The sequence below is a fragment of the Pangasianodon hypophthalmus genome, chromosome 10, assembly GCF_027358585.1.
Source record: "Pangasianodon hypophthalmus isolate fPanHyp1 chromosome 10, fPanHyp1.pri, whole genome shotgun sequence".
NCBI lineage: Eukaryota > Metazoa > Chordata > Actinopteri > Siluriformes > Pangasiidae > Pangasianodon > Pangasianodon hypophthalmus.
Window position 1 is genome coordinate 4,622,405 of NC_069719.1, and position 8,346 is coordinate 4,630,750.

The 8,346-nt window shown below is 38.9% G+C and overlaps 1 protein-coding gene across 4 annotated transcripts in view; it reads left to right on the forward strand.

Moving 5' to 3' along the window:
• Nucleotides 1–1,943: 1,943 nt before the first annotated feature.
• slc16a9a (solute carrier family 16 member 9a) overlaps nt 1,944–8,346 on the forward strand; it is a 15,467-nt gene continuing 9,064 nt past the window's right edge. Inside the window, exons 1-3 of one of the 4 annotated variants that reach the window (XM_053237694.1) lie at nt 1,944–2,079; nt 4,047–5,871; nt 7,537–8,346. The exon at nt 7,537–8,346 is cut by the window's right edge and continues 1,286 nt beyond it. The gene's annotated coding sequence lies outside the window, so the exon portion shown is untranslated. Of the gene's footprint in view, nt 5,872–7,536 lie in introns of all 4 variants that reach the window. The other 3 variants (XM_053237693.1, XM_053237695.1, XM_053237692.1) reach the window with 3 other exon arrangements.

An 8,346-nucleotide genomic window follows, 5' to 3' on the forward strand; every position in this document is an offset into this window, starting at 1 on the left:
TCCTCGTTTCCTCTGGTTGCTTAAACGTTAGCAATGAGGCTAATACCAAATTTCTTTCAGCAAAACAAAGAACGTGAATATTCCAACTGGAACAAATCACTGTTGTAATAGCTTGATTATATCCCAGTGCAAAGAGCTACTAAAAAATAAGTGTGGAAGATACGATACTGGTGTTCAGGAAAGAGGAAGTCGTTAGATAGCACAGCTGATTTGGTGAAGCCTTGTGCAAGTTGATTTGCTTGTTTTTTACGGTGTTTGTGTGTATAAAAGTTGTGTAGAAAGTAAAGACGGCAGAAATGAGACTTTAAACAGCACTTGTTGCCTATTTGCATGTGTACATAACAAGTGCTGTGTGTGTGTGTGTGTGTGTGTGTGCGTGTATTTGTGCTGGTTTCGGGGATTCTCTCTGTTATGCTGATCTGAGGCCAGTTTTGCTCCATTAAAGAAATAGTTTTTGCAAAAAAACTCCATCGCCTCTGACAGGTTTAGTGTCTGAAGTGTCTTTTTTTTTTTTTTTTTTTTGTCCCCCATTAAAGCAGCAATACATTTTCAAAGGCCATCACTTAGCCTAGCATTGTTTATAGTTGGAGTAAGAAAACTGGATTTGACCCAATTGCGCTAATCCACAATTCTGAGACAACAAAGGTAGTGCTCTTTTTAATGAATGACAAATATAACAGCTTTCTTTTTATGCAGCAACCAATTGGATTTTCTTATAATATTACATACTGAAATTTTAGACCGTCACTCCTCAGGGGGGGACAAATCATAAATTCATTAGCTGAACCACCAGGCAAGTAAAATCCTCAGGTTGCTGTCCAGTCCTGTCATTTGGTTGCCCCGAAACTTAATGTCAGCCAACCCAAGATCTAAATATGACAGATATGATCTTGTAGCACTCATCAATTCATTAATGATTTTTATTTTTTTATTTTTTGGCTGTGAGCTGTGGGCGTCAATCTCTGCATCACATGTAAAAAAAAAAAATAATAATAATATTCGAGCCAGCAACTTTGCTTTCTCTCAGTATGTTTAAACTACTGCCTCCTGAGTTACGCTGTATTTATCAGGAGATCGAGAGTTGCCAGAGCCATCCACGGCCGGGAACCGAGGGAGCAAAACTTTCCCTGTTCTCTTGTTACACTCTGTTACACTCTGCCCTGTCAATCACAGCAGCAGTAAATCTGTGAGCTTGTGTATGTGGAAAAGGGGAGATAGCACTTTCCTCTGAGTGTGTTACGCTTTCCCCGTGATTCAGCCCGAGCAGCAACTCAAAAAGATGCAGGTGGCCGCCTTCACGCCTCTCACATAAATTGGCTAGTGGGGTTTTGTCTTTCTCTGCTTGTCCTCCAGGCAACTACGAATAAAAACAAAAATATAAAATGTGCTTGTTCCCAGAGCCCGGGTTACTATTTTATCCAGAACTCGCTGCATCATGTGATTATAGCTCGCTACATGATATTACAATGGTACTTCAGCTGAGTCTGGTGATATGTTAGCATTCATTATTAACCACGTTTAATTCAAACCAAAATTGTTTCTCAGACATTCGGATTTACATACAGATGACTAGTCCTAGATCTTTTTTTTAAAAAAAAAAGATGACATCATCTGTGGACACTCCCTAGAGATACTGTTCTTGGATCAGTATCTTTTTTTTTTTTCCTTCCTTTTAGGAAAATCATTAATTCTGGTCTCAGATCAGCAAGCAGAAGTCAGCAGAGCAGAGAGCATAAGGAAAATGAGTCAACTGCCTTTAATGGAACTGTCACTGTCATAAGAAAATGTACCAACAGAAGCAGGTGAGATGTGAGGTACTGTTGAACAAATGAACCTTAATACAATTAAACGCTTGTACAAAAAAGGCTCTTCTTCTCCTGTGTTTGTTAAACCCAAAGCTCATGTAAGTGTTGGTGATCTGTGTTTTGTGTGTAGCCCTGTTCAGACGGCATCAGGTGGCTTTATTTTGACCCCAGAAAGAAGAGACGGCTCTTTTTGGATTCACAGTCATGAATAAATTTGGCCTTGATAGGTTTTAACAGCAGTCTCCGGTTTTAACAGCAGTCTCCTGACAACAAGGTGAAAGCTTTATCTTTGGGCCACTGTGGATTGAGGGGGGGCTAATATTTTTAATCATTTCCGGATAGACATGTCTCTTCATTCTCTAGTGGTGTTTCAGTGTTAATATTACAGAACGTTCTCTAAGATACCTCAGTAAGTCTGCTGTAATCCTACCTCATCAAGCTACCGGTATTGGAGTAAACAGGACCGCCTCCTTGCAAAGAAGCTTCCTGATTGGTTCCTACAGGTGGGCTGTGCTGAAATGTTGAGTCGATTATTTCAGAGTCCAAGACGATCACTGAGAGAGTTTTTCACACTATTTATCTATTTTAGTGATAGCTGTCAACATAGTAAGACAGTTTAAAGAACATTTTGGCGAAAGAAATGCTTACAGCCGCTTTAAGCAGATATAAGTATATCTCTATTAATATATTAGTAACAAGAAATCAATTGCATATTCATGTTAGTGAAATGTAGGCACTTTGAGCAAAGCCTCTTCATTGTCTCTTTAAGCGTCTTCTTATTCAAAGTGTAAAAATATACAGTATATATATTTTTATCCAGCACTAGTGATTTTTTTTTCCAGAATAAAGACCCATTCATGCAACTGAAAGCCAAAATGATTCCTGCTTTTACCAGTAGGATTAAGATGACATCAAGCTACTGGCTTCTTCTATAGGTTACTGAGTGCCGGTGACACTCTTCAGGAGGCTTCGAAACCAATTTTTATGCCTCGAATCTCTGAAAAATAGAGATTTAATATTTGTTCAGTTTAACTCAAGAGAATGTCATCATGTCAGGTCAGTCTGGCAGAAACAAATGAAAAACAAATGCAACTATTTCACACCCTCTGCCTAAAGAGCTTGACATTTTTATTTTGGGGCAATGGGGAAAAAAAAAAACATTTTTAATATGTTTTAAAGAAATTTTTAAAGAAATTATTTATGGTTTTTGCACAGCATTTTGTTTATAGATTTCTTATTAATGTTACATTATACATTGGACCTAACCTCACTCAGTGTTGTAGTAGTTTCACCACAACACTGTTGAATTCTCAGTTCTGATTGGTCAGAAGGTTTATGTTAATGTGGTCCTTAACACGTTATTTTTTCGATGTTTAAAATTTTTTCTGATAGTTAATAAAGAAAAATGTTGATATAGGGAAGTTTTCCATAAGGAGATTTATGTTTATTTAACATTTTTGGAAGGAGGTGCCTGTGTCAGCGCTTTGTAACCGTCAGAGGTGAATGTGTAGCTTTAAGTTTTCAGCCACAGGAAAGTCTTCAGGATTAAAAGTGCCTCTGGAATATGACATGATTTTTTTTTGTTTGTTTATTTGCTTTGTTTTATGGTGTTATTAACCTAGAGAGAAAAGTAGAGAGAGGCTTGTAAGAGAATGACTATTTAAAGCTGCTCTAACATAAGTGATTAATGAATGTAATATAAATTAATAAATAATTAATAATGATTTACATTTGTTAATTAGTAATGACATAAACATTTGTAGTAAATAAATAATACATGAATAAAGCACTTCAGGACATGCTGTTACAGGACAGGGAACCTCAGTGTGGTAACAGGAACGCACTTCATGTCCTGGTTGGTGATTATTTTCCTCTAACAGCATGCTCCTGTGTGTTTTTATTTCTTACTTGATGATTTTTCATTTGTTATTTTGCACAACACAAATTCCTGGGATGTTTTTTTTTTTTTTTTTTTTTAAAGGTTTATAACGGAGCTAATGATGAGCTTTGCTTCAATACAGCAAGCTTGATGTTCGTCTTTGGCTTTTGGACTCTGTGAGCTGTTCGTTGCTCGGATCTCCGTGAATAGTGAATGAGTTCCGAGTCGAACTGCAGGGTGTTTGATTTTCATGTTGAACTGTAATGGGCTGGTCCTGATCCAGCAGGCTGTATGAAGTCTCCTTCACTCTGTCACTGTCTCATTAGCTGCTGCTGACTGCTGTGCTTTCTGTCCACCACCAGGAGGCACGTCTCACACCGACAACAATCAAATCTTAAAGCTTCAGCTGCAAGATCATGGGTTGTGGATAACGAGAAGATATCGATCTCCTCTGCTCTGTGAGTGTTTGTGGTTGTAGGAGAAATAGTATCTTCTCCAGGCTCAGATGATTCATCCTGATCAGTGTGTGAAGGTCAAACACTCAAAACTCCATGTTCCTCTCTCAGAGACTTCAGTCATTTCCTTTTCCTTCCTTTTTTACAGCATACTGCTGCATCGTCACACACACCCAACTTTTAGTTTTCCTTTTTCTTCTTTTCAATCATCTGTACATTGTGATCTGAAAACAACTGTGTTTTATTGATGAATGGGGAAATGAAACAGTTCTTATTAGACATGGATCTTTGGACCCAAATGTCCCCAAGTAAATAATAGTAATAATATCCAATATAACTGTAAACACTCTTAAATTTTCTTCTTCTTTTAATCTATAATATCTCCACAGTCTTCTGCAGCTTCATTTTAGCCTCCTAGCGCTGGAGCTGAGACACAACTTGCTTTTGTAGGCAGCAAGTAACAGTTTATCTGACAGTTTTCTTCTACCGTAGCTGAATTATGCAAGTATCTTTGGTGTGGCAGCACCGGCTCCCCAGTCCCCAGTTCAATCCTGAGCTTTTCTCCTTTTGCTCGTCTCCCACCTTCCAAGGCAGATGATTTGGCTACAACAAATTGCCTGTAGGTGTGAATAAGTGTGTTCATGGTGAAGAAGGATTGACTGGCATTCCGTCCAGGGAGTATTTGTGCCTCACACCCAGTGTCCCGGATCCACCACGTAGGCCGATTTAAATATTAATGCAGTGACATCTGTCTATCTGTATATGTTCAGCTCCCCAAGTATTACACATATGTGTATTTTAAATTAAACCTGAAATGGGTGTGGCCTAAAGTGGGTGTGGATTCATATTTAATTTTTTAAAAATGGTTTAGAAGGGTGTTTTGTTGTTGTTTTAATTAAATATGAACCCTGTGCTACCATGCAGAAACAAACACTGGAAAGTTTATAATTGGTCACTAGAGGTTTTTTTAAATCCTGCACAGAGCCCTGACCTCAACACCACTGAACACCTTTGGGATGAACTGGAACACCGACTGAACCCCAGACCTCCTCACCAACATCTGTGCCTGACCTCACTATAATCCTCTTGTAGCTGAATGAACACAAATCCCCAAGGCCACGCTCCAACATCTAATGGAAAGCCTTCCCAGAAGAGTGGAGCTTATTATAACAACAAAGGGGAGATAACATCTCAATGGGATGTTTAACAAGAGTAATAGATTTATAAATTGTGGCAGTTAAAGTGATCAGGATTGTGTGAACTAAACCTGGTCATCTAAACTATGCTTAACTACTACATTCCTCAGAGCATGTTTGGTATCAATCTAATCCATATTTCATGGTGAACAATGTGGTGACATCGTAAATATCATATAGGTTTAGGAAACAACAATTACAGTGTATGTTGCAATATGAGTTCTTGCTTTGTGCTCTCTCACCAACACACACACACATGCTGGCACCACCTGGTCAGCATGGGAGACCTTTTGCCTTTGTTCCTACCGACTCATTCTCAGGAACTTAATTAACATACGGTTTCCTAGGGAGAGATAGCCGGCTGGGGGTCCACCCTGCTATAAAACCCATTGTGTCTCTTCCATTTGGTACTCTGGTCATTATACATGTCAAAGAGGCTTGAGGTAAAAATGTAAAAATGGGGGTTTTTACCAGAAAGTAGGAGCACCGTGAGATACGTTACCATCACGTATCCTATTCCCTCGACCATTGATTCTGTAAGTTCTCTTTGTTTTTTCTTTCTCTATATCGTGCAGCCTATTTGCGTTTTGTACAATAAACCCATTCGTTACTTCATCTCACAATGCTCAGTAGTTCTTCTGGATGAAAGTATGTTGCATTAAGAGTGCATGATTTGTATGATTATAAGAAATAGTGTCCTTAGCTAAAGTTTTATGTTAGACACGTTTGAAAGCGACCTCTGATGAGCTACGATAAAAGGCTAACACTTGCACATTTAAAGTAAACTTCTGACAAGTAAATAGGAAAGGCCTAGGCTTGCACGTCGATAGAAAGCTATGAGCTAGCAGAATAATTGTTTAATAAATAGGCTCTATAAAAGCCTCTGACGTAGGGACGTCACTTTATCATGAAAGCTTAGCATGGAGCTGTTTTAGATTAAATACAATCGATACACTGAGATATTACACTTCTAGCCATAACTTAAATCGATTACATTAAATTAACATAGTAAATTGGAGTCAGATAATTAAGTCATAAAGTTAAAACATGCATTTAACCTTCGGCTGCACCTGTTTCCATCCTTGGTCATAGGAAGGCAGCGGGCTAAGATAATAACCCTTTATATTTTAGCCCTACACAAGCACATATAATAGTCGGGTGTCCTCAAACCTTTGGCCATATAGTGCATTTCCTAAAATATAAACAAACTATTAGCTTAATTTAAACCACCATTACCCTGACCAGGCAGTTACTAAGGATGAATGAATCGGGCAGCACCGCACCTATATGTTAATATGGTCTTACTTTGTCTTTAACTTTTTACTTGCATCACTGGTCCCTCTAGTCTCAACCAGTTGCCTTTTAACCCTTTCTGGCAAAAAAAAAAAAAAAAAGAAAAAGAATAGTGCACCTCCTATATGTTTATAACACATCAGCTGTTCATTCTGAATAATGTATTTGTATTCGGTTACCTTATATAGTGTGTGTGTGTGTGTGTGTGTGTGTGTGTGTGTGTGTGTGTGTATGCTCTGTATGTATAGAACACAACGAAACATTTTATTCTCCACCACAGGACCCTTGTCCTCTCTCATACAATCCTCTCTCATACATTTTAAAGAAAATCCCTCAATGCCAAACATATGTAAATAAAGTGTTTAATATAGTCTGTAGTATACACTAGATTGGATTTGGACTGAGCTGTATGTATTAAACTGTCTAACACTCTCCCGTTATTACACTGTCGTCCAATCACGTTCCTCGTCCAGGAGCCATGCCGCGCTGCACTCTTACATGACCTCTACTACTTTTCTCACAAAGCTCAGTCATATTCAGTGAAGGAGCCCCCCACCTAGTTACACACACTCCCTGAGCTGTGTATTAATCGCCTCCTGTGGCTTTGGACTTTAAGCAGCTCTGAGAACTTTTAGCCTCACCTGGTTCTGGCCGGTTTGGACCCGTCCTGACTGGGACGAGGCTGTAGAGGGGTGACCTCAGAATCCTGCACTGCTTTCTCGTAACGATTAATGTAATGGGTTGTGTGTGTGTGTGCGTGTGTGAATGTGAGTGTGGAATATTTTGAAACAAGAGTGGTACATCCCTGCTGAGAGATATACCACTGAGTACGAGTGTGTGTTTGTGAAGATAAGGTGAATGAGCCTCTGTGTGTGTGTGTGTGTGTGTGTGTGTTTGTGGTAACCCAGGATATCCTCATGATCTGGAACCTGAGATTGGTGAGCTCATCTCGGCTTGAGGAACGGAAGACTCTCACTGAAATCAGAAAATCAACAATACAGGGTGGTTTGATTGACATACACTGTGATGTATGCTTGTGTGTGTGTGTGTGTGAGTGAGTGAAAGAGAGCTTTACATTAAACATATGAAACTGTTTCATATATTCTGATTTCGTACTAATCAAATTTCACAGTATTTCTACTATAGGACAATGTTATAGCTGTGTCAATCTGTGTAAGGAATAAAACTTGCAGTGGTGTGCTGTTATAAGAAAATAATCAACAACAGGATGATGCGATGTGGCCTGACATGAAGCATTAGTGTTACAACCCCAAAGTTGTTTATGTTCATATAACGGCATGTCCCAAAGTGTATTATTTCTCTCTTATACCCCAGCAATCTGCCTATTATTAAATTTCATTATTAATTAAAGAAAAAAACATCCTTTTTATCTGTTTATAGTTACATTTAATGTTGTGGAGCATCCATGAAGCGTGTTACTTTCTGATCACTTACAGCAGCCATAAACAGTCGTTCCCACATCAGCCAAACTTCTTTAAATCTCTCTTGAAGTTAATATGAGAAAAAACCCAGCTTGTCATGCTATCATGGTCCTTGACTGAGAGCAATTAACTGTTCTGTTCTTTCCCTTTCTCGGTGTCAGTGTCGGAGGGGATTAAAGGTGTGTGATGGTGGGAACAGAGAAGCCGAGAGCGTGCGCACACACACACACACACACACAAGCCGTCCTCTGGGGTTTAAACCCTCAAACTCTTTAA